This window comes from Arachis ipaensis, chromosome B10, assembly GCF_059453495.1.
Source record: "Arachis ipaensis isolate K30076 ecotype BB chromosome B10, ASM5945349v1, whole genome shotgun sequence".
Lineage (NCBI taxonomy): Eukaryota > Viridiplantae > Streptophyta > Magnoliopsida > Fabales > Fabaceae > Arachis > Arachis ipaensis.
In genome coordinates, this window is record NC_142435.1 from 79,533,919 (window position 1) to 79,541,500 (window position 7,582).

The 7,582-nt window shown below is 41.8% G+C and overlaps 1 non-coding gene across 1 annotated transcript; it reads left to right on the forward strand.

Annotated features, from left to right (window-relative positions):
* The first annotated feature begins 6,586 nt into the window (after nucleotides 1-6,586).
* Nucleotides 6,587-6,690, forward strand: LOC148580561 (small nucleolar RNA R71). Its single transcript, XR_015896269.1, has one exon. It is a non-coding gene; the product is annotated as a small nucleolar RNA R71 (small nucleolar RNA).
* Nucleotides 6,691-7,582: the final 892 nt, after the last annotated feature.

Sequence of the window (7,582 nt, forward strand, 5' to 3'; positions counted from 1 at the left end):
GCCTTGCTAAACTTCGAGAACGTTAGTGACACTCAACATTGTCACTAACGTTCCAATGTACCCCTAGATCTCACGGTAGAGTCCACGTTAACTAGGTTAATGTGGCTTCTAATGTGGCCATTCTTAGCCATCCCAACGTTAGTGACAATGTTAAGTGTCGCTAACGTTGGCTCATCATTCATCCCTCATCGTTAGCTTCCACGTTAACTAAGTTAATTAGTTAACGTGGAAGTTAACGTGGCTCCCTGGGGGGTTGTGTGGTTGCTTCCAACGTTAGTGACGATGTTGAGTGTCCCTAACGTTGTCGACAACTCTCACTTCTTACGTTAGCTCCCACGTTAACCAAGTTAACATGGGAGTTAACGTGGTGTGTTGCATCCTTAGGCCAACGTTAGTGACAATGTTGAATGTCACTAACGTTGGCTTCTCTTCCCCCTTTAACGTTAGAGGCCACGTTAACTAGGTTAACGTGGGCTCTAACGTGGCCACTCATGAGTGTTTGCCAACGTTAGTGACGATGTTAAGTGTCACTAACGTTGGCTCAACTTCCCTTCTCCACGTTAGAGTGCACGTTAACTTAGTTAACGTGACTCTTAACATGTGCAATGATGGCTTTGAGAGTGTTATTGGCAATCACTTTTCTCATTAACCTTGTAAGTTACCTCCCTTTCCTTGCTTCCTTTGGTCCTGAAATCAAGCAACAGAGTGCATCAAAGTTCTAGTCCAAGTCATGGGTAATGCAGCATACAATTTGTCACTAAATTCATGCAAAATCCTCATGAAATAATGTAAAATGCACAATGTATGCTTGAATCAAGGTGTAGGTGAATATCTACCCAAAACTAGCTTATTTCCTAAAGAAATGCATGAAATTACCCTAAAAACAGTAAAGAAAAGGTCAGTGAAACTGGCCAAGATGCCCTGGCATTACAACACCAAACTTAAAGCTTGCTTGTCCCTAAGAAAGTACTGGAACAAGAGAATGATGAATGGAATATCCAGAGGAATGAGTCATTCTTGTGGAAGTCATGTTACTGATTTTATGGTGGTTTCATGCATAGCAACTTAGGTTCATTCCATTACTGGCTTTCAGACTTTTATCATGTCCCTAAACACTTACTTTTTTTATATCCCATAAGACTTTTATTCATTGATCCTTTTATTGTTATTTCAAGGGTTATTTGTGTTATTTAGGCTAAGTGCTCTGTAAGGGGGCAACTCTTTAAGATAAGCTTTCAGCCAACACTCCCAAACCAGTTGGTTCAAGGTGCTAGGTGTTGAAGCACCCCTAAGGACTTACTCCCTCAAGTCTCTCCCCCATACATACACACCACAGGCATATAGTTTATTTTTTTTCTTTTCTTGAGACCTTAGTGTCCAGCACCTCTTTGGGTTACTAAATGCTCTGTAGTGAGGGTTACTCTTGATAGTGGATTTTCAGCTGATAATCTCGGGTTAGTTAACCCAAGTTACCAAGTGATAAAGCACCCCTGAGAGCTTATTCATCCAAGTAGATCCCTCACACAGGAGCACCACAGACACTTGTCTCAAGGTCCAAACCATTGGTGCCTAGCCTTATTGCTTACTCTTTTTCTTTTGTTTTTCACTTCCATTGTTCTTTCCCTTTTCTCTTATTAGGATCTTGTTATTAGCTTAGTCTCATGGGTATATCCAAAGTCAAGTATTCAGGATAGATAGTTGTCCTCCTAGCCTTGTGGTTGAACCAACTTAGCTAACTTATGACTACCCCAAAGATTCATGAATGCACTTCCACATTATGAACTCTACTCTGGTCTTTTAAAAACATAAACATTCTCTTCTTCATTTGATTTAAAATGGACAAGCTTACTAGTAAGTAAGGTAGGGATGCAGTGACATAAAGACTAGTGCACATAGACTTTCTTTAATACCAAAAACTTAAAAGACATAATTGAAAAAGGTTTAAACATAACATGGAAGCAAGTTCTATTTCATACAAGATCTTCCTTATTTAAAACATAGAGAAAGATGGAACAAAGAAGGAACTCCACCACCTTTTACTGTTGTGGATGTCCATGCTCTTTTCCTTGCTTGTCCTCCTTGTTTCCTCTTGCATTTCCTCGCATCTGTGCCAATCTTGCTTGCTTCCAATCCTCAAGTGCCTTCCTCACTGACTCATGACTCTCTTCCACCCTTTGTCTTTCCTTTCGTGCTAATTCATCCTTTATTTCGTCATACTTGGCTATTCCTGGATGCAATATTGGCAGCTGTCCCACTAAGTAGCCGAGCCTGGCTTGAGTGTTTATATGATGTCCTGTTTCGCTCATGTAAACTCCTTCTGCGAATGCCCTTTGCTCGTCCAATAGTTCTGCCTGTTCTATTTGTCTTCGATGCATCTCATGTATGTGCACCCCTTGATGTGCTTGGATGTTGATTAGCCTCTGGGTGGATTCTTGTTGCTCGTTTTGCCTTTGTTCCATCCTATTGAATGTTTCTCCCCATTGTTGTCCTTGACTTAGTTGTTGTTCCATCATTTGCCTTTGCCACTCACCTTGCTGAGTCATCCATCTTGAAAGTGTTTCCTCTTGCTGCCCCATCATCTGTAGTTGAAGCTCTTTCTGTGCTCCTTGGCTTTCCAAATATTGTCTAGACAAGCCATCAATGGCCTCCTGCAATTGGTGCATGTCCAAGGTCTGTTGTGCTTGACCCTCTAAGACTTGTCCTTCCACTACTTGAGGGGCTGTTTTCTTCCTTTGCTTCCGCTGAGGCAAAGGGGATTCTGCAGCTTTCATTCTTCGTACAGTTATTGGGATGCCTTCCTTTATCCACATGGGGTTCTCATCTTCAAAAACTACCCCAGCTTTCTTGCATATTCGGTAAATAGTGCTGGGGTAACATAACGTTCCTCTTGAGTCGCTTTTCTCTGCCATCTTTCTAATACCTTCAGCTATGAGTTCATGAACCTTGATTTCTCCTCCCTTCAATATACAGTGCACCATTGTGGCTCTCTTGAAATTCACCTCCGAGTTGTTTGCAGCTGGGAGAATAGACCTTCTCACTAGCTCAAACCACCCCTTGGCTTCAGGAGTGAGATCTGTTCTCTTGATGAACTTTGGTTTATTTCCCGCACCCCTTTCCCAGTCAGCTCCTGGTACACAAATACCTTGCAGAATCTGGTCATAATTGGGGTTGTCCAATCTTGAGTGATAGCTTTCTTCTTCAAACTGTATAGACCGTAGCTTCAATGCCCTCATGACACTCATGGGACCAAAGTCCACCATCTTTCCTTTCACAAAGCTTGTGTAAGACTCATCCTTCTTATCATATCGAACCGCATTTGCATAAAATTCTCTTATGAGATTTGCATTCACCTTAATGACCGGGTCAGTGAGGAGCTCCCATCTTCTCCTTTCTATCTTCTCTGTGATTTCGGGGCACTCAGTCTTTGTAACTTGAAATTCCAGCTCATAAATGATTTCCTTATCAACCATCCACCCGTATTACAATGCATGATGCAAGCTTCTAAATCTCCTTTCATCATATGGGTGTTCTTCCATGGGTTCCTTTCCCTTCCTTCTTTTAGAACCCGAAGACGCCATGAATGATAGTTAATATGTGAAGGTGGTAAGGTTGTGGAGACTTTTGGTTGTTTAGGGTTTTATGGCAATGAAGAGAGTGAGGGGAGGACTGTTTATAATTGGATAGAGGGTGTCTTGTACCGAAATAAGGAGTGGTGAAGGGTGTGTGATGACAATGAAGGGTGGTACGGACAAGGGTCGTTTATATAGAGAAGTTGTGAGAGAATGGAAGGTGTAGATTGATGAAGTGGTCACTTGATGGACGGTTGGGGTTATGCATGGCTAGAAGACAAGGATCATCACTTTATGATGGGGATTGCTCGGTCTTCTAGGGGTCCCATTTTTTTCAATGTTGCATGGCAACATTTTCCGATGTATTCCCTTTTTAGAACAAGTGTGTAGCCCCTTCTTTTGTGGTGTCCGAACCTTCTTTGTTTGGTTGTCTAATCTATTCCTTTTAATGCTCCTTTTCTTTTCCTATAAAGACAAACTAAGAAAAGTAAGAAAGGATATTAAAATGACCATATGAACTTTACGGCTAATATTAATAAAAGGGAAGAAAAGATTTGATTGTTTATTTATGAATTCCAACTAACTAACTAACTATTGGTGGGTTTTTATATGCATTTTGGTGGCACCATAGGGTGACACCAAACCTAGTTTGAAGCAATGTGATGAAAAGTTTTGTTCAAAGCTCCCAAGACTAGCATGCATCTTGGTTTGCTTTGAACACCAAACTTGTTCTTCACTATATACTGCATGATAAAGATTTCACCAAGTGTTTGTCAAGTTTGGGTTGAAATTCATAAACATTGATTTATTCATTATTTTAAAAACATATAAAACATGGGTTGCCTCCCATGAAGCGCTTCTTTAGCGTCACTAGCTTGACGTTTTTCCTTCATCAGGGTGGTTGGTAGTGCTTAAAGTCTTCCCCTCTTGCTGTGGACTTATATCCATTGATTGGATCAATGATCTCCACATGTTCCAGGGAAAGAACTCTGTTGATAGTGAAGACCTTGGGTAACTGAGATGGTACAGTAGGGAGATTAGGGGGAATATCTGGGAAGTAAGCTGAGACAACTCTATCCCCTGGAGAGAAGTCTTCCGTAGGGATTTTTTTTGTTCCTCCACCTCCTTGGTACCTTCTTCTTTGTTTCTTTTGAGGTTGCCTTCCCCTTGGTGACCTCTTCTTCTAAAGGAGTTGTGATGCTGTCTTCACCTACCTCTAGAGGTTTAGGTTCCTCCAACTTTTCTTTGAGCTGTGGCAATTGCTGTTTTCCTTGTTTATCTATTAAGGGGATCTCAGAATGAACTGCCTGTGCTTCAGTGCTTGTTTCCTCCTTCAGTGTCTCGTTATCATTTGTGCTTAGTTCCTTGTCCTCTTGATCTATTTCTTGTGAGAGTTTGAAAACATTGAAGCTGAGTCGTTCATCATGGATTCTCAATATTAGCTCCCCTTTCTCTACATCGATAAATGCTCTGGCCGTAGCTAGGAATGGTCTTCCCAATATGATTGGATGAGTGTGACTCTCTTCCATGTCCAGGATGACAAAGTTTTTTGGGAGAAAGTATTTCCCAAACTTTAGCAACATATTTTCCACCACTCCTATTGCTTGCTTTTGAGTTTTGTCAGCCAGTCTGATGATTACATCTGTGGGCATCATCTCATTGATCTGCAGCCTCTTCACCAGGGATAAGGGCAGTAAGTTGATGCTGGCCCCCAAATCACATAGTGCTCTATTGAACATATTTTCACCTATGGCACAAGGGATGTGAAAACTCCCTGGGTCTCTTCTTTTTGTAGGCAACTCAGGTTGAATAAGGGCACTACATTCCTTGTTCATCACTATAGTCTGCCTCCTTTGAGTGAGCTTTTCCTGGGAAGAAGTTCCTTCATATACTTGATGAATGTAGGCATTTGTTGAATTGCCTTGATGAATGGTATGTTCACATGCAGAGATGCAAACAAGTCTAGGAACCTTAAGTATATTCTTTTTCCCACAGCACCATTAAGCAGTTGAGGGAAGGGTGCATAGAGCTTCAGCAGCTCTTGTTGTGAGATTTCTGGTTCTTGGTGATCTTTATCCTCCTCCTTTGTTGAGTTGTCTTCAGGTTGTTCGAAAAGTGTGTTTTGCTTGTCTTCAGTCTCTTGATCACTTGTAGTGATCATTTTGCAATCTTCCCATCTTACTTTCTTTGCTTCTCCTTTGGGGTTTTTCTCCGTGTCACTTGGGAAGCTATCAGTAGGTTTGGGAATCTTCTCAGCTAAATATCCCACCTGGAATTCCAGCTTCCTAATGGTCTCTCCCTGGTTCTTAATATTGGCTCGCACCTCCTCTTTGAACACCTTATTTTCTTGAATCTCTTGGCATATTCCTTCAAGTAAGGCTTCAATCTTAGAGAGCTTGTCATCTATTGATGAGTGATTCGGAGCGGATGTGCTATTTTCATTTTGATAAGCATGTGGAGAAGTGTTGTTGTGGGGGTGTTGAGATGTCCTCTGTGTGAACTGCTGATGAGCTGCATTGTTGTTGGAGTTGTAACGTCTCTGGTCTTGGTTTTGATCTTGCTCACTTCCCCACCCAAAGTTTGGGTGGTTTCTCCATCTAGGGTTGTAGGTCTTGGAGTATGGATCATAGTTTTTCCTTGGTGAATTCCCAATGTAGTTGGCTTGCTCCTGACTACCCTCTGCTTCTTCATTCACTCCTTCTTGGGTTGCTGATGAAGTGGAGATTGCTGCTACTTGGTTCCTCCCCATCTTCTTGGTGAGGTCAGCCAGCTACTGGGTAATGAGCTTGTTTTGGGCCAACAGAGCATCTACATTGTTTAGCTCCATTACTCCTCTTGTGTTCCCTCTTTTGGAAGCATAGAAGTAGTCGTTCTCTGCTACTGTTTCAATAACATCTATGGCTTCCGCAATAGTCTTCTTCTTGTTCAAAGATCCTCCGGATGAATGGTCTACGGCCTTCTTTGACTCATAAGAGAGCCCTTCATAGAAAATGTGCAGCTGCACCCATTCGTTGAACATGTTAGGTGGACACCTCCTTGTTAAGTCCTTGAACCTCTCCAATGCTTCATATAGAGTCTCACTATCTTGTTGCCTGAAAGTTTGGACCTCAGCTCTCAGCCTATTGATTCGTTGAGGAGCGTAAAATCTTGCTAAGAATTTGTTCACCACATCTTCCCAAGTTGTCAAGCTTTCCCTTGGGAAAGATTCCAGCCACTTGGCTGCTTTGTCCCTAAGTGAGAATGGAAACAAGAGCAGTCTATAGGTATCAGGATGAACACCATTAGACTTCACTGTGTCACATATCCTCAGGAAGGTGGTTAGATGTTGATTGGGGTCTTCTTGAACACCTCCTCCAAACGAGCAGTTGTTCTGAACAAGCGTGATGAGCTGTGGTTTAAGTTCAAAGTTGTTGGCATGGATTGTTGGCTTTTGGATGCTACTTCCACAATTGCCTGGGTTTGGATTGATGTAAGAGCCCAAAACTCTTCTATCCTCCCCAGCATGATTTGCTCTACCTCCTCCCCCATGGTTGTGATCTTCTTCTTCATGATGGTTTTCCATGTTGTCTTCCATGTTTGGTTCAAAGAATTCCTCTTCTTCCTTAGCACCAACCACTTTCTTTCCTCTTGCCTCCCTCCGTAATCTAAGGAAGGTCCTCTCAGGTTTAGAATCGAAGGAAGTTTAAGCTTCGCTTCTTCTCCCTATCATACAACCATTAAGTGCAAGCAAGAAAACATAAGTGCAGAAAGTATTTGTGTCAGAATTACTGTTAGTTGTGGGTGATGCAATATATCAAACAGTTAGTGGGATAGCAAACAGAATTGAAAATAACAAAGAAAAACAGAAGAGTAGAGGGGGAAGGGAAGAAGTTTAACTAAAACAGAAAGTAAATCACTCAAACAGAAAATGAAATTCACAAAATAAAAATGCTCAATCTAGTGATCTTCCAATTTAATCATTGTTGATGCACAATCAATCCCAGGCAACGGCGCCATAAACTTGATGCGCGGAA